This window comes from Carassius gibelio, chromosome A5, assembly GCF_023724105.1.
Source record: "Carassius gibelio isolate Cgi1373 ecotype wild population from Czech Republic chromosome A5, carGib1.2-hapl.c, whole genome shotgun sequence".
Taxonomy (NCBI): Eukaryota; Metazoa; Chordata; class Actinopteri; order Cypriniformes; family Cyprinidae; genus Carassius; species Carassius gibelio.
The window spans coordinates 25,718,057-25,741,011 of record NC_068375.1 but is presented as its reverse complement, the minus strand read 5'-3'; the positions used below and the strand labels follow the sequence as shown (position 1 = coordinate 25,741,011).

The following is a 22,955-nucleotide window of genomic DNA, read 5'->3' as shown; positions in this document are numbered from 1 at the left end:
TCCAGAAACAACTTCTTATGAAGGGGCGTTCAACACCTCAAACATAATCAATGATAAATGCATATCTGCCACACAGGGCACTATTTTACAGTTAAAACAAGAACTAACCCAGCTTTCGCAGACAATTCCACAGATATTTCATTTAGATGCTGATTTACTGATCATCAAACCAACAACCTACATAAATCTATACAATGTCAAAACTCATTCAATCATTAGGAAAATAAAATAGTTATAGTTTCCCCTCACCACCTCCTCCTCTTCTAGGAAAAACTGTTGCTTTCAGATAGATTTATTGTAATTCTTGCTGTTGAAATCACCAATGCAGGTGACAAGTACCCAATATTGTATATAATAAATAAATAAATAAAATCACCTTTAACATCATCTCAAGGTTATGTGTTTGAAGTGCTTGCATGTTGCAGCAGCAGATCGTGTGTGATCAGCAGCTCACATGGTGTCAATAAACCTGCAGTTTTCAGGTAGATTGTATAGGAAGAGCACCACCACCACAAGAAAAGTTGTCTGGCATATCTAAGGAGGTATAAGGAGTTGGAAATAGCTACAGGCTATGGCAGATTAGTGCCAAGATTGTGCCAATTTAGTATGGAATTGGCAGTTGCATATTAGAAGAGAGAAGAAATGAAAGGGTAATTGTATTGTTTAATAGTACTTTCGCTTCATGTCTCATTTTCTATCATATCCAATCACAGTTACCTAAATGAACCCCAACCGTTCTAGTACTTAGACATCATTTGATCACAAATCCCTTGTTTCAGAATGCAGTGCAATTTATTGTAAACAGGGCTTTGATATGGGCAGTTACATATGCTAGCTAAAGGGTAAATGCACCAACAGTGCCATTTTTGGCTCTTACTGTGTACGTTTATCAAAGTGACAGAATGGCATAACCCTGCCATAGCTTCCTGAGCTCAGGTGCAGGTTTGGTGATTCTGCCAGCAGAGGCTAGTGAGGAGAGCTGAGGCACTGTAAAACACAAACACACACACTGACTGCTGGAAGCCAGACAATTAAGGGGATGGAGGACGGGCACATTTGCATACATATTAAAGTGAGACCGTTATAGAAGAGAAAAGAGGGAGCAGGCGAAAGATTGAGGCGGGGTGGTGTGGTGAACCGGTGGGGGGGGGGTGTAGCGATAGAGAGAAGGAGAGAGAGAAGGAGAGAGAGGGAGAGGGAGTGACTAGAAGCATATGAGCAAGCCTTTCTCATAGATCTCTTTCATCAAAACACACAGGGCCCCGCCTTTGCTTGCGCATAAATCTGCATCTCTTTAACAGGAGGCTTTCTGGTCCTCTAGGTCTAGGCAGCAGGGTAAGTAAGAAAGGTCTGGCACAAAAATGTAAAGACTGCACCATGGAGCTACACAACAAATCAGCAAAAACATGTCAAGAATAAACATCACGGCTAATGATCACAGAATATATTAAACAACATGGTATATCCTTTCTGAAGAGAAGCTGCTGCACCACATTAGCATTAATTTCTACATAAGCCCAGTTCTGATACCAGTGATGTAATGCAGATAATACTCACTGAGCTTTGGACGTAGAGTTAAAGTGTCTCACTGGTGGTAGAAATGAGACCATTTGAGTTTAAGTCTAGATTAGTACACTTTGATAGGAAGTGTGACTGTGATGTTGAATTCAGAAAAAAAATAATTCATAATTTTTCCTTATGATAATGCCGTTCAGTGGGTGGATGGGTGTTATTAAGTTTAACTGCATGATGGAAGATTTGCAATTGTTTTCTGTTGAAAATAAAATCACTGATGAAGCACTCAGGAAAAGATTATGAGCAAAAGATTGCAAGCTCTAAAATGAAATCAGTCTTACAGATCAAGTATAGCTGTCCACTCTTGTCAAGATTCATTGTCCAGATACACATGTTTATTTTATTCCACCAAAATTAACATGAATGAACATCTCATGCCTCAGCTAAATGCTCAATTAGCATTTCAACCACAAAAAGACAGCCACAAAACAGCTTCTAAACAATATATGTATATATACACACACACACACACACACACATATATATATATATATATATATATATATATATATATATATATATATATATATATATATATATATATATATATATATTTATGCTGAAGCATACTTTACAAATACCATATGAGCATATATATATATATATATATATATATATATATATATATATATTAGGGGTGTAACGATACGCGTATTCGTATTGAACCGTTCGGTACGACGCTTTCGGTTCGGTACGCGGTACGCATTATGTATACCGAACGGTTCGTTGGAGTAATTAATTATATTTGAAAAAAAAAAAAAAAGAGAGAGAAAGAAATATAATGATATGCGTTCAACAAGGCAGCCCAATAACCCAAACAACGTAACAGGCAACGCCCCTGACACTCCCGAAGAAGAAAAAAACACCATCTTATATGTTTATGTTAGGCTACTCAGCAGGCGCTCGCTCACTCAGTACGCGCTGAAGGCTCGTTGCAAAATAGCCAATGCGTTTAACAGACTAGAAATGAGAAGATCCTCCAATAACCAACAGGTCTGGTGTTTGGGTGCACTTTGGATTCCCTTTAAGCTATAATGGTGATGGCAAGAGAGTGGTGGATAAATAAACAACGGTATGTCGCATCTGCAACATGACAGGGTACACCAGCGGGATTACAAAAAAAAAAAAAAAAAAAAAACCAGCGGGAATATCTGGGATATATGCGTCAGTACTATCTGGGAAAAGACGAAAAAAAGGAGAAACATGCACGCAGCAAACTATCCCTGCAGCATTTAGACACTATAGCTTACAGGGAATCCAACCCAAACACCAGACCTGTTGGTTATTTTAGGATCTTATATTTCTGGTCTGTTAAATGCATTAGACATTTTGCAACGAGCCTTCAGCGCGTGCTGAGTGAGCGAGCGCCTTAGGGGCCGTTCACATATCGTGCCTAAAAACGCATGGAAAACGCTAAGCGCGTCTTTCTCCTCCTTTCCAAAGCGCTCGGGCAGAAGCGCTCATGAGGCGTCTGTCTTTGCTAAGCAACAATGACGTGCTCTCTCCATGAGACGCGGAAATTTCAGCGAAGGATAAATGGATTTGCAGCTCTAAAAATCGCTTGCAGTAGCTCTGCTACTGAATTTATTTCAAAATTGCAATCCATATACAACTATGATCAGCTGTTCCTTCATCTTGGCTGAGCTCTCAACGTTGTTACGGGAAAGGATGAAGCTGATTGGTTGGTTCTTGTCACATGACCCTCGGTGCGCTTGCGGCATTCTGAAAAGTTGAGATGTTTTTACATTTTGCTGTATCTAAAACGTATCGAACCGAACCGAACCGAACCGAACCGTGACATCAGTGTATCGTATCGAACCGAACCGTGAATTTTGTGAACCGTTACACCCCTAATATATATATATATATATATATTAGTGCTGTCAAAATTAGCGCGTTAACGCATTCGATTAATTTGAAATATTTAACGCGTTAAAAAAAAATAACGCAATTAACGCGGTTGCAGTTTTTTTTTATTTCCAGTTGTGGCCTATGTGTGTTCAACGTGCAAAGAAATATGGATAAGACCAAGGAAGGACTTTTAGACGGAAAGTTTCAGTATAAAACTCTGCCGGATTACTCTTCAGTCTGCCACAAGAAACATTACTCTTCATTCAGTCTGCCACAAGAAACAGCAACATTAAAATCATGAACTCAAATGTCATTGTTTAAAAAAAAAAAAACAATGACTGTAACAGTGCGTAAATCAGACCTTTCTGTAACGCTAACGTTAATAAGCTTAAACGAAATAACGAAATAATTGTGTAGCGGAGTATTTTTTGTACACAGTGCCGCGAACTGTCAATCACTCCTGTACGCGTGCATCACTGTCCTCCTCAGCTGCAGCAACTTGCGCTCTCTCTCTTCATCAAGCTTTAAAACAAAAAGGGGACAAAAAGATCATATTGTCTTTGTGCATAGGCTATAGATTAATTAGATAAATGAATATCTAAATTTGTGCCTTGCCGTCTATGGTATTTTTTTAGAACTTAGAAAAAAGATGCTGCAGCCAATGAGCAGCCAGCGGGGGCTGCAGGACGACTCAACCTCCGCAGACAGTTTTTAATGTTTATCAGACAATAAGTACTCAAGATTTTGCTTTAGTATAACTCACAACGAGTTTCACACACCTTCTCCGGCCACGTTGAATTGTTGACACTTAACAGTGGGAAAAGCGACACACGCGCTATTCACTTGTGTAACTTAAGGGTGAATGGGTAATGTAGTTTCTGCTCTGGGTGGGATGAATTAGGAAGCTCGCATTGTGAAGGGCGCTCTGAAAATCGGCAGTGCAGGTAAAAGATTAAATCCTCTATTAAAACAGATGTCCAAATGAGCGTACCGGCACGCTACAAGCACGTTCTGGGCGCACGGAGAGGTGGCGGTACGCTCAAGAGCTATATTTGGAAGTGGCGGTACTGAGTACTGGTGCGTACCGGCCCACTTAAAGCACTGGCAATGACTATACTTTGGAATTTTTTTGCAGTCCACTTAGAATTCAACATAGAAATCATTTTTGTTTTTTATTGGCATTGATTGTTTTGAAATTCAAATGGTACTTACATGCCTGTGTTTTTATTTCTGTAATAAATATGGCTTTCAAGCCAACAGTTAATTTGGAGAATATTGATGGTTTATTGCAGGTATGTTGTTTACATGAGAAAATCTGTGTTAAGTTAAACAAAAATTCCAATAAACAATCATATTTTGAATTTAAATAGTTTCTTTGTCTTGAGTTTACATTAATTATTTACATTTTACATTTACATATCCAAAAAGTTTCAGTCTTTTAATTGCGATTAATCGCGATTAATCGCGATTAATTTTAAAAAATTGTGCGATTAATTAGTTAATTTTTTTTAATCGATTGACAGCACTAATATATATATATATATATATATATACGTGCTCATATGGTATTTGTAAAGTATGTTTCAGCATAAAGCTTCCTTAGATATGCCACTTTAAGTTATTTTTATTAAATACAAAGATGGTTCCCAGGATGTTTATCATACCACTATCTTCATTTCATGTCATCTAACTTGTCAATATGGCAGAACCCTCAACCTTTGAGCCTTATCTACCCGTAAATGGTGCATTTTATTAGTTTTAGGTACTAATATCAACCCTTAGAGGGATATTTCCACAAAAAATTAAAGTTCTGTCATTATTTACTCATCCTCATGTTATTCCAAACCAATAAGATTTTTGTTCATCCTTGAAACTTAGTATGTAATGGGAACCAAAAGTTTTCTGTCTGTTCATTAAATGTCCATGCAATCAAACTTTTCATCTAAAATGATCTAAAAACCTCATAAATGTGAATTGAGCGGCTTAATCCAAGTCTTGTAAAAAGAAAGGATCACATTTTATGATGAACAGACTTAATATGAGGGTTTATTTTACTTTATCATTAATGATAACGGCACAAATATAAAATATGATAAACACAGAAACTCAAATATCCATGCCTTACATGCCAGAACAAACTTCTTTGGTTTTCAGTCATCACACACGGATGTTTGAGATTCTGTGTTTGCTATAATTGATGCTCTGCTCTATTTACGTTTATCGATTATTGTTTATATGGGAATAAAAGCTGTTCATCATATAAAGCAATACTTTCATTAAACTGCTTGAATCATATGGGTTAGTTTTGCTTGTATGACCTTTTTGGATCTTCACAATTTTGGTTGTGTGGATTTCATTAAAAAGATTTTTAAAAAATGTTGTTGTTTTTTTGCAGTTTGTAACGTAGCTATCCTTCAATGTAAAAAGTCTGCAAAGTTGTAAATAAAAAAACGTGCATGATAAATATAGTCTCTCAAAAGAAAGAATCGTTTCTGAACCGCCTTAACGAGTTGTCATCTTTACGAATCTTCTGTCTGTTAACTATATACGTCACAAAGTAACACACTTGCATAATCCCCACCTGCCTGAGAAATACGAACATTCTGACCTGCCCACAAACACTTCCGCTAGATAGTGTGTTAACATCAGGTCTAGAAGACACTGTATCCTGCATGGTGAAAGCAAGTTTGTTTTGTTTTCATTTCCGAAAGATGATGATGTGAAGACAAACAAAGTTTAAACTTACCACCGAGAAGCATCGTGTTTGCGATTGAGCTTCCAGTTGTGCAACTGCATCGGTATCATCCTCAGAATCGGGCTCGAATTGATAAGGTAATATTGATGCCGTTTTTGTAATCTTATTGCATCTTTGTTTACAAATAACCCTCAAGAATGTATTATGGTAATGTGCGCTTCGTTTCTGACACGCATTGTACTGAAAGACAAATCACAACAGACTAGGCCAGCTGACCAATCAGAGCAGAGTAGGCTGATGGGAGAGAGGATTTACAAATCTTAATCCCTGAACTGCTATGAACGAATTATTCGAAACTATTCTAATATTAAATGTATATTCTGAGAAATTATAATGTTTTCTGATCTTAGATGCATTTAAACCTGTCGTAGGGGAATCCAACACAATATTAGGACACTTTAAAATACCATATGACCTCTTTAAAATATCTTTTTTTGTATTTCAAAGATGAATCAAAGTCTTATGGGTTTAGACCAACATTAGGGTGACGAAATAATGACAATATTCATTTTTGAGTAGAAATGGATGTAGTGACAGATCTTTTCTTCTATATTGTGAGTGACAAACATCCAAAAGAAAAAAAAAATGCATCGGGTGTTGATTAGACTTGTTGATTAGACATCAACAATGGAGACAGGTGACTGTGGGCTTGCAGGAGCAGGGTTTAAATTATTAAGATAAGTTATTAGAGAAGTCCTGCAAATGTCACCAGAGAGAAGTCCGTCACTTCCAGAAGTTCCAGTTGTGACATTTTAATTAAACATGGTGATTTTTTTACATTAAGTGCATACATATATGAATCATTTACAATAAGCTCTATAACATACATTTAGAAAATAGATACGGCAAATTATTTAATAATTAGCACTTTGAGGTACTAAAATGTCCAGTGGCATAAGACACAAAATGTGTCAGTTTGAGGGTACAAGCTTTCATGCAAATTTTAAAGCTTGTAAAGGTGCAATTCTTGCACTTTTTTCTGACAATACAGTTCCGTGAAACTTTTGGCACAATATGTACAAAGCAACAGAGGAAGCATAATCAATTTGTAATTGTCTTAAACGGTGTAACAAAGGTAGGGTCTGCAGAATGAAGCGCTGTTGCCGTGTTCTCTCCTCCACAGTAACGGTTGCCTTGGAGGCTGCAGTTGATGGTTATAACAGCAGCTGTCGCTGCAATGCACTCTTCAGCCCATGAGGAGCGAGAGAGAGAGCGAGACAGAATGTGAGAGCGACAGAGATAGAATGAGAAAAGTGGCAGAAGGGTAGAGCTGGTGAGAGAGAGAGAGGGAGAGGGAGCGATATTTGAAGAAAGCTGAGAGACATTTACCAAGGGAGGGAGGATCGGAGAGAGAGGAAGAGAAAGAAATCTGAAAAAAAAAATAGGGTTAGAAATAGCAAGCAAAAGAGAACTGCAGGCAGAGTTAGCAGAGAGGGACTGCAAGGGAGAGAGAGCAATAGAAAAATGCAGTGGGAGCTGGTTTAGATTGTAATAGGACAGGCCCTGCCCCGCTCCGTCAAGCTGAACTTGCTCCACCACCTCCAACCTCCACAATCACACATCACACACATTCCAGCCTAACCCCAGAGAACGTGAGCGTGTGCGCCCGTGGGAGCATTTGTGTAGCTATAAATGGTGGTGTACACTTTCTGCGTGAATATGTGTGTGTTAAAATCCAGAGCTGATAGAGGGTTTCTCCTCTCCGAGTGCAGAGGGATACAGAACAAGAGCAACTGTAGACAAAACAGGATGAGGGTGAAGCTCAATTTTAACTGTTCCACCTCAGATTTCAAAAGCGCGTGTGCGTTGTGCATCTGTTACCGTGCATGTATTTACAGCACTAAACGGAGCCAGGCATTGAGGAAGACTGACGCAAACGAGCAGTGACTAACTATGTAAACACTGTAAAAATAGAGTTGCAGCAATAGTCAGGGACACAAGAACGAGGAAGCTTACACTGAAAATATACAAATGTGACTTTGTACCCAACAACACAAACAGAGACTCGAAAAGAGAGCAATTTTTCAAATGAGTACTTGCAATTTAATATGCAACATAATGTAAAATGAAAACATCAACTAAATTGGCAACAGATAGATGAACCAGGACACTTCATAGTTTTATATACTCAAAAATACACACACATGTACGCACATACACAGGGTGAGAGGGAGGGGTGAGTCTCCGGCAGAGTTTCCTGCCACAGGATTTGAAACTAGAGCTCCTTCAGCTGTGGTCTCCTGTTTCCTCTCCCCATTTCCAAACACATTCATACGTTGGGATGTAGTTCCGTAGCTGTATCCGTTAGGATCCATGCTTATTAAAAATGAGGCTTCACATGTTTATAAGAATTTTGGTACAGTAAAAGAAATGGCAAGAAACAGTATTGTATTTTGTAATGCATTCCCAATTATTCCAAATTAGCATGAGGTTACTTTACTTGGCCTATACCAATGCTAATCTAACCCACACAGTGGCAGGGCATAGGCATCAGGCAGATGGGGTTGTGCTTGGCCCAAGAGCACTGAAGCAGAGGTCAAACAAAGTACGCTACAGAGAATCTGAAACACTATTTAAAGTGCTTTTCCATCGGACAGTGATGGTATCAGCAACACCATGGTATTGTATAGTTACCATACACTACCGTTTTTGTTTAAGAAATTAATATTTCTAATTAATTTTCTAAGAAGCATTTTATTGATAAAATATGATAATTATTTTTTTTACATTGTTACAAAAGTATATTTTTAATATTATGCAGCACACCTGTTTTTAACATGATAATAAGAAATGTTTCTCGAGCAGCAAATCAGCAATATTGGAATTATTGACAATGAAGACTGGAGAGAAATGGCTGCTGAAAATTCAGCTTTACCATCACAGGATTAAATTATATTTGAAAATATATTACATTGGAAACAGTTATTTAATTGTTATAATATTTCACAAATTTATTTTGTATTTTTGATCAAATACAAATCTAGGATGTTTCAAATAATACCTATATATATATATATATATATATATATATATATATATATACAGTACAGACCAAAAGTTTGGAAACATTACTATTTTTAATGTTTTTGAAAGAAGTTTCTTCTGCTCATCAAGCCTGCACTTATTTTATCAAAAATACAGAAAAAAACAGTAATATTGTGAAAGATTATTACAACTAAACATAATAGTTAATAAATAAATAAAAATATTCCTGTGATGTAAAGCTGAATTTTCAGCATCATTACTCCAGCCTTCAGTGTCACATGTAACATCCAGTCTATCACATGATCATTTAGAAATCATTCTGATTTATTATGAGTGTTGGAAACAGTTCTGCTGTCTAATATATTTGATGAATAAAAGGTTAAAAAGAACTGCATTTATAAAAAAAAAAAAAAAATTTTTAATAATATATATTCTAATAATATATTTTCTTTACTATCACTTTTTATCAATTTAACACATCCTTGCTGAATAAAAGTATAATTTATTTTACTTTTTATTCATCAAAGTATTATAAAAAAGTATCACACGTTCTGAAAAAATATTAAGCAGCAGAACTGTTTCCAACTTTGATAATGAATCATCATATTAGAATAATTTCTAAAGGATCATGTGATAATGATCCTAACAATTCAGCTTTGCATGACATAAATAAATGATAATTTAAAGTATAATAAATTTAAAAACAATTATTTTAAATTGTAATAATATATCACAATTTTACATTTTTTTCTGTATTTTTGATCAAATAAATGCAGACTTGGTGAGCAGAAGAAACTTCTTTCAAAAACATTAAAAATAGTAATGTTTCCAAACTTTTGGTCTGTACTGTGTAATATATATATATATATATATATATATATATATATATATATATATATATATATATATATATATACACACACATCTTTAAAGAAATTTTATTTGTTTATATGATAATGTTGAATGTACTGTACATAAAAAGCTCTGAGATGCTTTACTTGGCCATTGTTGCACTATACTGAATGAGGACTAGACCATATAAACTGCCCTATCTGAGAGGAGAATGATAAAAGAAATTACTTGCTGAAAAACATTGCAGACATTTTTTCCACAAGTTAAGATCTGACAATACTTCAGGATCTAGAACATTGCATGTTATTAACGTAACCCATAACTTACCTCCAACTGTAACACAGGTTTATCATATTAGAACTCAAGAGTTCATGTACCTTTACAGCAGACTTCACTTAGCTGTAGGCGGTGTGAAAATTGGGGGGGGGGGGCTATAATTTCACTAGATTCTGAACACTGCTGGTTCTGTTCACTAAACTTTAACATTTCTGTACGCCTTGAAATCCTTGGAACGAGCCTGTTGCCTCCAGCTTGCATATTAGTGTCATGGCACATGATTGCAGCACTGAATGGATTCTAACACCTCATTTCTCTCCACGGGTTTCACCAAATCATCCAACGCTTGAACATTTTAAACCTTCTCAAGAATAAAATGATGGTTTGGAGCAACAGTATTATTGCCACTGTATCATCCCAGGAGGGAAAAAATTATTTACAGGACATCTTCACATAAAACAACTGTGCACTGCTCCACTCAACCCAACCTATTTAAATATAACATCTATTCATTTCAGTAGCCTGACAGCGTAACAATTGCCTCAGCCAATGGCATGATTTTGAAATAGGGCTATCTGTTTTTCTGACCCTAGTCCAGAAATTACATACTTCATCTTTACCTTTCTGTGCAACTACCCGTTCAACAGAAAAAATGTATAAATAATTGCTAAGTTGTTGCAAAAGGAAGTGCAGATAAAAGATACAGGATAGTGTTGGGTAGAAAGTGTTCACATAGCCTTGAGCAATTTGGTCTTTTTACCCGTTATGCCAACCATGAGGAAAGACTTCAATCGACCAAAACTGAATCCAAATTAAAGGGATATTTTAGGGATAATTCTGTCATAATTTAATCATCCTCATGCTGTTCCGTGCTGATACATAAAAGAACATGTGATACAAAAAAAAACATAAAAGATATTTTAAAGCATGTTGGTGACCAAACCATTTTGTTACCATCGACTTCCACTGTTTGTGTTCCAGAGATGAAAGTAAGTCCTGCAGGTTTAGAATGTCATGAGTAAATGAAGACCAAATTAGAATTTTTGGGTGCACTATCCCTTTAAACGTAATGATCCTCGGCCAAATATTTCTAAGATTGGTGGAAACAATAAAAGAAATACATATGTGATACATTTTTAATGCAGGATGTTCGAGTGCGAGAATCAGACCTCTGGATTCAGTTAATCTCTGCGTCACTCAAGGAAGCAGACTTATGTGAAAGGTCAAGGGTCATCTCAGACCAAGACAGGGAGGGGATTTTTTTTTTTTTTTATAAGTATTTTCCAGAATGTGTGTGTGTGTGTGTGTGTGTATATATATATATATATATATATATATATATATATATATATATACATATATATTCTTTATTAAATCTATTGCAATTAGGAACTGAACTGCCTTTTAATAGTGCAATTGAGTGACTAATGAGTACTTCTGCTAAATACGGTGTGCTTAATCCTCCACTGCACTACTGTGCAACCAGTTTGTAAAGATACAGACCAGTCTCTTTTCTCAAACAAATAAGTTTCACTAATGCCAGAGCTGAATTCATCTCATTTCATTTCATTTAAAGTAATTTCAGTGGGCATGTTTAAATGGCTGATCATGGCTAACATGTTCATCTTCATGGATCTAGATCTTGGCGCTTCGGAATGGACGGTTTTGTCTGTCCTCTTCATCCCCTAATAGGTTCTACAGCCTATATCACTTAAAAGCAGAGAAAATTTTCTTATGACTACAAAGAGGTATACAGATATAAGAGCTTTAAAATGAAGCAAGGGAAATGTGGGAATTAAAGTGACAAGAGCCTAGCCTGGTAAAACCAAACTCTGCTACTTCGCTTTGCTTCGTAGACAGAGTCTGGAAGGGCATTATTGACAAGTATTTACTTTCTCGTGGGGGGGGCGGGGTTCTTGTCTGAAGTAAAATCATTGGTGTACCCATAAGCCAATCAGATAACGTTTGGTTATGATGTAGGTTATGTGCCTGCTCAGCCACCTGAAACGTCCGCTGTAAACACAGGTATGCTGTGAAAACAAAACCATCGAGCGAGTTTTCTGCCTCCTTAACCTGATCCAACATCACAAAAATGACTGCAAATATATATATCAAAAGAAAATGAATAAAATCCTATTCTAGTGATAAAACTATATAATAATCACACCTTTATGGGCTAAAATATATCTGAAGGAGCCTCTGTTATGGTCTGTTTAACACAACAAAACAGGAGTATTTAATAACTCGCAAAAATGATATATAGTTCATGAAAAAGAGCAGCTTGGATAATCTTCTAGATTCTTCTACTTATTTTGTGTTCCACAGAAGAAAGTTAGTCATACAGTTTTGGAAAGACAAGAGAATGAGTAAAATTAATTTTTAAATAAATTAATTTACTCATGTTGTCCAAAATGAAGTTATTTGAAGCATATTACTAATCAAAAAGTAAGTTTTGATATATTTACGGTAGGAAACTTACTAAATATCTTCATGGAACATGACCTTTACTTAACATCCTAATGATTTTTGGCATAAATGTGTGTGTGTGTGTGTGTGTGTATGTTTATGTATTTGAGTAAACCATTATTTAACACCTGAACTTTAAATCAAACATTGCATTAACAATTCACAGTTTTTATCCCTTCATTTCAAGTGATTTTTTTTTATTTTGTCCTCCTGCTGTCTGCGATAAATCTGCATGTTGAGTGTTTAAAGATTAATGTTTCTCTCTCTCTGCATCTCTCCCTCTCCCTCCCACCCTCTCTCTCTCTCTCTCTCTCTCTCTCTCTCCATCCCCGCATTCTTTCTTCATTTCAACACCCGGCAGTACCCTCACGTATGCATATGTAAATTGCTCTGCCTCTGAGCTGGTGGAAGTAATTGTATGCATTTTTAACTGGCCAATCGACTGACAGATAGGCATAGATTGTCTCGTCTACCTCTCTTCCTCTCTCTCTCTCTCTTTCTATCTCATTCTCCCTCACAAACACACACACACACACACACACACACACAGACACAGACACAGACACACGCTCAGTGACTTTTTTTATTTATTTTTAGCTCTGTGCCACTGCCTACCCCTCCAGATGCACAGGAATCATTATGTGGTGGTCTGCTATAAGGCGATCAGAAACTAGAAACCAGTGCGATATTCTTAATCCATCTGTTTTCTTTCATAAAAACATCATTAAGTGACCCAAAAGAAATAAGATTTTTTTAAAAGAAATATTTCACTTGAATATTAAAACTCTTATCATTCATCATGCTGTTCCAAACCTTTATGACTTTCTTTTTTTCTGCAGAGGACAAAGAGAAACTCTGAAGACTGTGTGGGTCACTCTTTTGCTTACAATTACAATGAATGGAGACTGGGAAGGACAACCCTATACACTGCGAGTAAATCACTCGCATATGTGACTAAATTTTACTCTGGGCGACTAAATTATGTCTATCATTAGCCATTGGCTAATAAATTCTTAGATTTTACTCACCATTGTGTGTGTTCAAGGCTATTCTAAGATTAGCACATTTTCACTCGCTGAACACTGACTGAGCGCTTCAGAGTTTCGCTCTCCATCAAGCGATCTGTACTTTTCAGTTCATCTCAGTGGACGCACAGTGCACCTGCATTTGTCGAACTGTAAACTCTGTGTGAAGGCACATGATTTGCCGTTGCTTTGCTGATAGAGCTGTTTCTCGCACATGCAAAGAGAACGAGAGAGAGTCTTACCACGCTGAATCAACATGCTACATATAAACTACATTCTTTGTTGTATTTTCTTGTCAAAATAATGGAGGTCATTTAGAATTATTCAGCTTTTTAGAACAAGCAGAGGATATGCCGGTTTCTCCAGTAGTGATCGGAGCTAATGTGCAAATTGCAATTTCATTGGCTGGCACTCATTTATTACAGTCCTTGTTTTGTTTTCAGCAAATCAGTTTGACCGAACACAGACAACGTGATTAATATTCATGAATCCAGCAGCTCCACCAGTCTTAAGTTCAGTTAAAATGACAAATATGCATTCATACATGGTTACCAAGTTTTAGTTCTAATCATTAAAGTTCTATCTTTAAATGGTGCTTAAATATCATACACAATATCAGTATCAATATAATTTTATAATGCTTGATTAACTAAGAAGCTAAGATTTAAGAAGCTGTGCCATTTTACAAAGATAAACTGCTTGGAATCATGTGTGTGTGTGTGTGTAAAATCAGTCTGGCGAGTAACTAATAAAATGTACTAGCCAATGGCGATTATTTTGCCAAGGTGCGTGTAGAGGGTTGAAATTCGAGGTTGACAGATATTTGTCATTTTTTAATATTATAGGCATCGGCCGATATATGTGTTTAGTAGCGCTGATTTAAAGTCAGGCACATCAGCAGGCAGCCCCGTGTTATTGGTGCATTGGAAAGTGCTGCTGCCGCATGTGAAGGACCCCAAGCCAAAACTTTTGGAAGATTCAACAACAGTCTTGGGAGATAAAGATAGTCAGAGAATTTCACTCTGTAAATGGGGTGACATTTGTTCGGAAGCATAGTTTGATGCAGACAATAGCCCGGTTTCCATCCAACTCATTTGCATTTAGGGATGTCAATATTCGATAATTTCCATGATTGTTTGTCATTTAAATTAACGATCAATTAATAACCTTAATGCTGCAAAATGAGTGCAGGTATTATTATTATGTGCAAAAGCCACTTGGAAAAAAAGCTTTCTCACCCGAGTTAAAGGAGTTTTAGTCTGAATAAAATGCTAGGAGCAGGACTGTAAAATGAATAGATGTGATTATGATCATTTGGTAAAATGAAGAGGGCGCCATACGTTTGAGATCATTTTACTTTGTTGACTTTTCCATCATGGAGACCGCTGAATGCATTCTTTAGGGGCCTTTCACATATCGCACCTAAAAACGCATATCGCTTTTTCGATTTTTTCCAAAAGCCTTAGGGCACTTGCACTCCTGAGGTGTCTGCCATTGCTATGCAACCATGACCTGCTCTATCCATGAAGACACAGAAATTTCAGCAACGGATAAATGGATTTGCAGCACTAAAATTGCTTGCAGTAGCTCTGCTACTAAATTTATTTAAAAATGGCAATCAATATACGGCTATGATCAGCTGTTCCTTCAACTTGGCTGAGCTTTCAACGTTGTTACAGAAAAGGTCAGGAAGCTGATTCAATGCGATGCGGACGCACCTGGAAAAAGCATCACTTCCATTATGAGCGAGCATACCACGCACCGGAAATAACGAACTTGAGTGTGCAAAAGACACGATATGTGAACGCCCCCTTAAATGGTTTTCGTGGTGCTCATGGTTGTATTTTAAAACACAATTGCAATGTTTTCAAATGACACTATATTATTAAAAATAAAATTATCCCAAATGTAACTGTGGCACTTGTGGCTGTGCTGCGCAGTCAGTGAACCGCTTTTTTCACATCAAACATTTTATGCAAGTATTATGACCAGTACTTTATTTAATCCTGTTCTGCAAAAATGTTACATTTTTTATTTTTGCGTTCTGCTTTGCCTATTTTTTTTTTTTAATTCGGCATTTCAGTGCATTAGATCGTGACAGTGCATGTGTGCGTGCATACGAGGACGAGCGAGCGCGGGTTTGGCTAGATGTATTTGGAGGTTATTGCTCACGCCTCGTTTTGCACATATCCAAATGTTTCCATATTCGCAATGTATCTGAATGTTAAACTATAATATTTTTTATTTTTTTAATGTAAACTAGATGGAATAGATCATCCTCTTCACATGAGCAAAAACATCCTTGGCATAACAGCAGAGTGGACCAGTATACTACGGTCTATTTAAACTGACAAGTGTAATCTTTTATATTTTTGGTTGACTGTACTTTCTAATTTATTTTTTATATTTTATTTATTTTTTTATTTTTTTAATTGAATTTTATTTATAAAATTGTATTTATTTTATTTAAATGTATATTTCAGTTTACATTTATGCTCAAACAAACTTGAAAAATGCTCTTAAACTAATAAATGCTATAAAACTTTTATGTAAATGATTGCTATATATATTTTACCTGGTTTATATATTTAATACTCAGTTTATTGATTTATTTGGTTAACTTTGGATAATTATTTTTTTATAACGTGCAGTGCACAAAATTAAGTTTCGAGAGATGGTTCAAGTCAGTGCTCAATAAATGATAAGTTTAGAAATGTTGTGCATCCACTTATTATTAGTGTGACATTTTAGCATGCAAATGAAGGGGAAACTTCAAGATATCGGCCCTAAAAATCGGCAGCACATATCGGCCATCCGCTGACCCTGACCTCTAAACATCGGCATCGGCTATAGAAAAACCCATATCGGTCGATCTCTAGTTGAAGTATCATAAAAGTCTGTTCAACCTTAAATTTCCTTAAATTTTACATTTTTGTTTAATAATAATCTTCACTCAATAAGTGAACAATTCATTCAGTCTAGTTTTCTGAGACAGGTCAACAAATATTTGAAAATCTCAAAAGAAAAAGAAAAAATGCATTAAGTGAGTAAATAATGATAGAACTGGATGAACTATTGCTTCAAAGCTATACCAAATATAAAAATTTACTCTGTAGCAGCCATTATGCTGTGTTTGCAACTGTCTAGTCAGCCTGTCAGTGAATAAACACTTGGTGTAAGTATAGTGGAAGGAATTCATTTTTCATGATTTAATAATGATCAAAAACTGACATTTTAAGTGATAGAGCCTCTGGAATTTAATTTTCTTTCATGTATGAACTGATAAAACTCGTACCATTGCCTCACAACATTCACTGATTCAGATTAGTACTCAGCATTTGCAGCTCTGCCTTAAGAGGTTAGCCTACAATTATTATACATGTTAATATAATATGTATGCATTCACATATGGCTTTTACTGGGGTTATTAAGTAGACCAACCTGCTTGCAGTCATATTTTGGAATAATTCAATTATTTAATACATTCACACTGTGTGGTTAAGAAGGTTGTTTAATTGTCATTACTTTTGAAAGTAATGTGGTCCCTTGATGGAAATTAATATCATAACAATGAGATAACTTTGCTTATGGCACACCAAATCAGGATGCAAATCATTGGTGTTTCGCACAAGCTTTCTTGAAATTGTAAGCCTTCAATTTTTTTATTGCCATAGATTCGGTCTTTAACTGTCAGTAGATGAACGCATTTAGCATTTGTTGAATTTGATTCAGTGGATAATGATTATAACAGATCAACAATGCCACAATTTAATCTTCTTTCAATGCGGTTTGTGACAGTTTTAGCTGTGGCACAAACAATGTCAACTTCCATGACAACAGAAAACATGTTATAATGTTCCTTTTTGTAATTATAGTTTTCCAGTTTCTTTGTCAAATGAACAGCCTATTGTGGAATACGGCGGCATTCAGAAGAATTCTTCTGGTTATATGGATGGATATGATATGAAAAGACACTAAACTCACTAAATTAAGAGGTATCAAATATGTTACCGAATGAGATATCGGATTAACATGAACTATGTCCAGAGTTAACTTGCTAACCTGGACATTTCGAGCTTAGCTGTGACAAAGAAATATATCATTTACTGAAGAGAGTACTCATTATAACACTTTTCTGTTCCTTTTCTATCATCTTTTATTGGCAAAAGTGACATGAACACTTTATGTTTGGGAGGATATTCTGTAAAAGTCAGAGATGACTCCACTTAGACAATCAGAATCACTTCATGTCCCAATGCATTGTCAAAGCTGAGGTTGTTTTGGGACATTTTCTGATAATCTCTCCTGTTCCACCCTCTCTCACTTTATAACACATTCTGAACATGAACAAAGTTGAACAAAGTTATCAGAGAGCTTGGGTTGTATACATAAAGTGACTGGTTTAGCAGACTATCACAAATTAATACAGGCTTTACGTGATTATTTTCTGCAAGACATAAAAATTTGTGTCTCTCTAAAACAATGTGCATATTTGAATGTTGCACATAGAGCTTACAGAAATAGCAAAACATTTGTCTACAGAATTAGCACTGATGCTAAAAACAAAGTTTGCGGTGATGAAAGGGGGGTGGGGGGTTCTTCACCTGGAATAATTACAATCATTTGTTGTTGCACTTCAACTAACGGCCTGCTGGTTGCAGCAATTTAGACTATTTATCAGGGTAATTTCACAGAGAATTGCTCACTATTCTAATTTGCACAAAATAATTTATATACAGCATATAGTATCACTTTCGGTGCAAGTAATGCCTTGCACGGATGTCTATCTGACATTGCTTCACAGTCACTGATAGAAACATTTAGGAATAAAATTGAATATGGTGTTGGTTGTAGTATAAATCCCAGAGGAAGTGCACATTGTCTAATCTGCAAAAAAAATTTTGGACAAGTTACACATGTTGTGGGGGCATTTGTGGTGCTCAGTGATTGAAGTTTGTCACTTTAACCAGTAGGGCCCTATGATTTCCACAATGTGGAAGGTCAGTACACTTAAATAAAAATGCAATATGGACTAGTGTCCATTAAAATGGAAGGTAGAAAATTACAATAAAAAATTTTTTTTTGGTAAAAAACTGAATTTGGGAAAATAAATAAATAAAACAGAATTTTGGGAGAAATAAAACTGGATTTCATAGGGCTCTAAACTAGCTAGTAGGTTTATCAGGGTATCAGAAGCTTTGGGAGTAAATTAATAATCTCAATCCATATTACATGCAAATCCAATTATGCAAGACTTGTTTAAAACAATTTTAATTTAAATTGGAATGACAGAAGGTGGAATTTGCTAATTCTAATGTCATTCTTCTTCGATATTAGTCCAAAAAATGAAAATAAATGTGTAAAACATAAATCACGTACAAATTTCTTAGTGACATTTCAAACAAATCTGTCTGTCTGTCTGTAAGGCTATTTTCAAACTTAAAAAAAAATGACAATCATTGAATTTATATGAATTCCTTATTTTCATTCTAATACCATAAAATCAGTGCTGCATTCTGTTTACAATTCTACAACAATTCAAATTTAATTCAAATTCACAAACTCAACTGGAAATTAAAAAGTATACTCAATTCATCTTTGGTGCCAAGACCTCTAACAGCTTTAAAAAATAGCTTATCACAGGTGATTTCCACAATAATGTTCACCAGGGTCTTGTGGGCCTTGAACAAAAGTATGACCCTAATATGTCCACAACCTCAGCATGACGGCACTGCATCACATACAGGAATGCTACTGTAATGGAAATCACAACATGGGTTCAGGAATACTTCCAATAAACATTTTTGGTGAACACAACCCACCGTGCCATTTGCCGTTGCCGGTTAAAACTCTGTAGGTCAAAAAAGAAGCCGTATCTAAACATGATCCAGAAGCGCAGGCGTTTTCTCTGGGCCAAGGCTCAATTAAAATGGACTGTGGCAAAGTGGAAAACTGTTCTGTGGTCAAACGAATCAAAATTTTAAGTTCTTTTTGGAAAACTGGGATGCCATGTCATCCGGACTAAAGAGGACAAGGACAACCGAAGTTGTTATCAGCGCTCAGTTCAGAGGCCTGCATCTCTGATGGTATAGGTTTGCATGAGTGCATGTGGCATGGGCAGCTTACACATCTGGAAAGGCACCATCAATGCTGAAAGGTTTATCCAAGTTCTAGAACAACATATGCTCCCATCCAGACATCGTCTCTTTCAGGGAAGAGCTTGCATTTTCCAACATCACAATGCCAGACCACAACTGCATCAATTACAACATCATGGCTGCGTAGAAGGAGGATCCGGGTACTGAAATGGCAGTCCAGATCTTTCACCCATAGAAAACATTTGGTGCATCATAAAGAGGAAGATGCGACAAAGAAGACCTAAGACAGTTGAACAACTAGAAGCCTGTATTAGACCAGGACTTGTTTGCAGACTGTTATAAAAAGAATAGGGGATGCCACACAGTGGTAAACATGGCCTTGTCCCAACTTTTTTGAGATGTGTTGATGCCATGAAATTTTAAACAATTTTCCCTTAAAATGATAAATTTTCTCAGTTTAAACATTTGATATGTCATCTATGTTGTATTCTGAATAAAGTATTGAAGTTTGAAACTTCCACATCATTGCATTAAGTTTTTATTCAAAATTTGTACAGTGTCCCAACTTTTTTGGAATCGGGTTTGTACTGTATACAAAGTGAGATATCTCATTAGATCTTCATCTATCATCTTGTTTGTCTGTAATATTATGTGGTAGGTCTATTAAAGCCTATCAAGTTAAGAGTGTTATCTGGTTCTTTTGTCCCTTCTTCTTACGGCATATTTTACTTCTGAAACCAATTTTTCATTGTCAAATAACTTCACGCCTTTAATTTTCAATGATTAATGTGAATATAAATGTCATGTCACTACCTAAACATCCTTCTAGATCTTCAAAGTATTATAGCCCATTGTAAGGCAAAATTTTGTAGCGGTGTGACACTATACATTCTGACTTCAACATGATACCAACCTCTTTATTGCAGCAAGTGCAGGAAAATTTACTTAAAACTACATGCTTCCAAATATAAAGACAACTGCATGTCAGTTCAGAAAGGATTCATTTCCAGTGCTCCACTCACAGCCACTACGTGTGTTTAAATTAAGCAAATATTCCTGTTTCTCCTCATCTAAACACGACCACGCAGCACTGCTGTGGAGCATTTTCAGTGCCGCAGAAATGCACAGGCACCAGCGACACACAAGGTGTCATCACGACCACAAATCACTTCCATGTGAGTGTCTCTCTCTCTCTCTCTCTCTCCCTCTCTCCCCCACACAAACTCCCTTTCTCTTCCTCTCTCTTTCTTTTTCCCCTCTCCAGCGCGCCATATAGGACGGAGTTAGTATATATCTCAATTAGAGAGCAGGGGTTGGAAGTGGCGAGGGGGAGGGCTTGTGTCCAGGCTGACTCCTCCTCCTCGTGCCCCACACCAGCCCACTTAAAGTGGAAGCAGCAGCGCAGTGCTGTGTGGAGCCCTGTCAGTCAAAAGCCCTGCAGCCCTTTATGCAAATCAGTCCGTCTGTGGTGGACCAGGAGGGGAGGAGGAAACATGTCTAGATTTGTTTGTTATCCGTTCTGCCCTCCCCTTCAATTCTTCCACTTCATCTTCTTTCTCTCTCACATACCCACACACACAAAAGCAAAGACTCTCCTCTATTCCATCTTTCTCTTTTCTTCACCTTCCCTTGTGGTATGCCTTGACACTTTTATTCCTCCTTTTTCTCTCTCAGGTCCAATAACCTGACCATTTCTACAGCCTTAAGATGAGAAATTGTGACACAGCTGTGAAACTGGGAACCAGTGAGGTGAAGCATGCAATGCTACTGGGCTCGAGAAACTGGGTCGTAGAAAAAGGGAGGCTAGATGTCTAGTGTGTGAGGATGTCTGTGCACATGTATAGAGATTGTAACACAGATCTTGTTTTCAATAATGTGCAGACTGAACTTGATTGAATACAGGGTATTAATATAAGTTTTAATTCCCCAAAACTGGAACATAAATTTAAAGTCTTTCATCACACATGCTCATATATGGGTCAGTTTTAAAATTGTTAATGCATCTAGTTCTGGACCTCTTTGAAAAAGCAGACTGATTATTTAAATATCCCTTGAGGAGAAAGACCACAATTCCTAATTTCCCTCCACAAATAAATCCCCTTTTAAAACTCTAAGAAAACATGATGTCTCAGTGAATCCTTTTGGAATATACCCCCTGTTGTGAAATTCCTCAAGATATCAAACTAAGACAGACAAGTGAGACAAGAGCTGTGATGTTCTTTAAAAAAAAAAAAAAAAAAACACTGGTGACCAAACATCACCCATCACCAAAAAAGCAGCATCTTCATCTGTATAAATAAAAACAGCAGGTAACATTTAACAATAAACAATAAACATACAAATAGTACTGATAGATCATCTGCTTGTCTTATCCAAATCGGCAACTTCAAAAGTAGTAATGCTAAGACAACATTGTCTGTCAAACGAAGACTGGATTATTGGATGTTGCCATACTAAAGTACAGCACAAAAATAAACTGATTTTTTTTTTAAAGTAGGCAGAAAGGATTCAAAAAGGATTCAGAAACGACTTTATTTAACATGCTGGATGTCTTTCACTGACAGGATCCAGATGTCCTATTATATTTTACAATATTTTAAAAAGATGTAAAACAGCAACATGTAACTAAAAATACATTACATTGTATTTACCTTGAAGTTAGATAGATTAAAGTGCACTCAACTGCATATTTTATTCAGTTATATTTTATAGTGGCTGTTTTTGTTTTTTGTTTACACACAGTAAAGTCCAATAGACAAGGGTTAATATGTTTGAGGAAGTTAAGAGTGAAAAAAATGCCTGCAATGACATGCCTAAACTAGATCTGAAAGAGGGTGTGTCTGTGTGTGTTTGGGAGGAACAGTACTGACCTGTAAAGGCCTGTCGTCTTTCCCATCTGAAGACAAGTATGTGAGCACTGAGCAGCACACTTCTGAAAGACCACATAATCGTAACTGTTAATCGTAACTTCAAACTGACAAACTATCCAAGAGTAACAAAATAGCAAAATCCAAAAAATGCTATGATCGAGGCCCTGGCACACACACAGCAGCAGAATACTGTTGCCAGTAA

General features: G+C 36.3%; 1 long non-coding RNA gene across 1 annotated transcript in view; it reads right to left on the bottom strand.

The window, feature by feature from the left end:
* The window catches only part of LOC128007089 (uncharacterized), a 56,402-nt gene extending 33,594 nt beyond the window's left edge, over positions 1-22,808 (bottom strand). Inside the window, exon 1 of the long non-coding RNA XR_008179167.1 lies at positions 22,754-22,808. This is a non-coding gene — a long non-coding RNA (uncharacterized LOC128007089). The remainder of the gene's footprint in view (positions 1-22,753) is intronic.
* Positions 22,809-22,955: the final 147 nt, after the last annotated feature.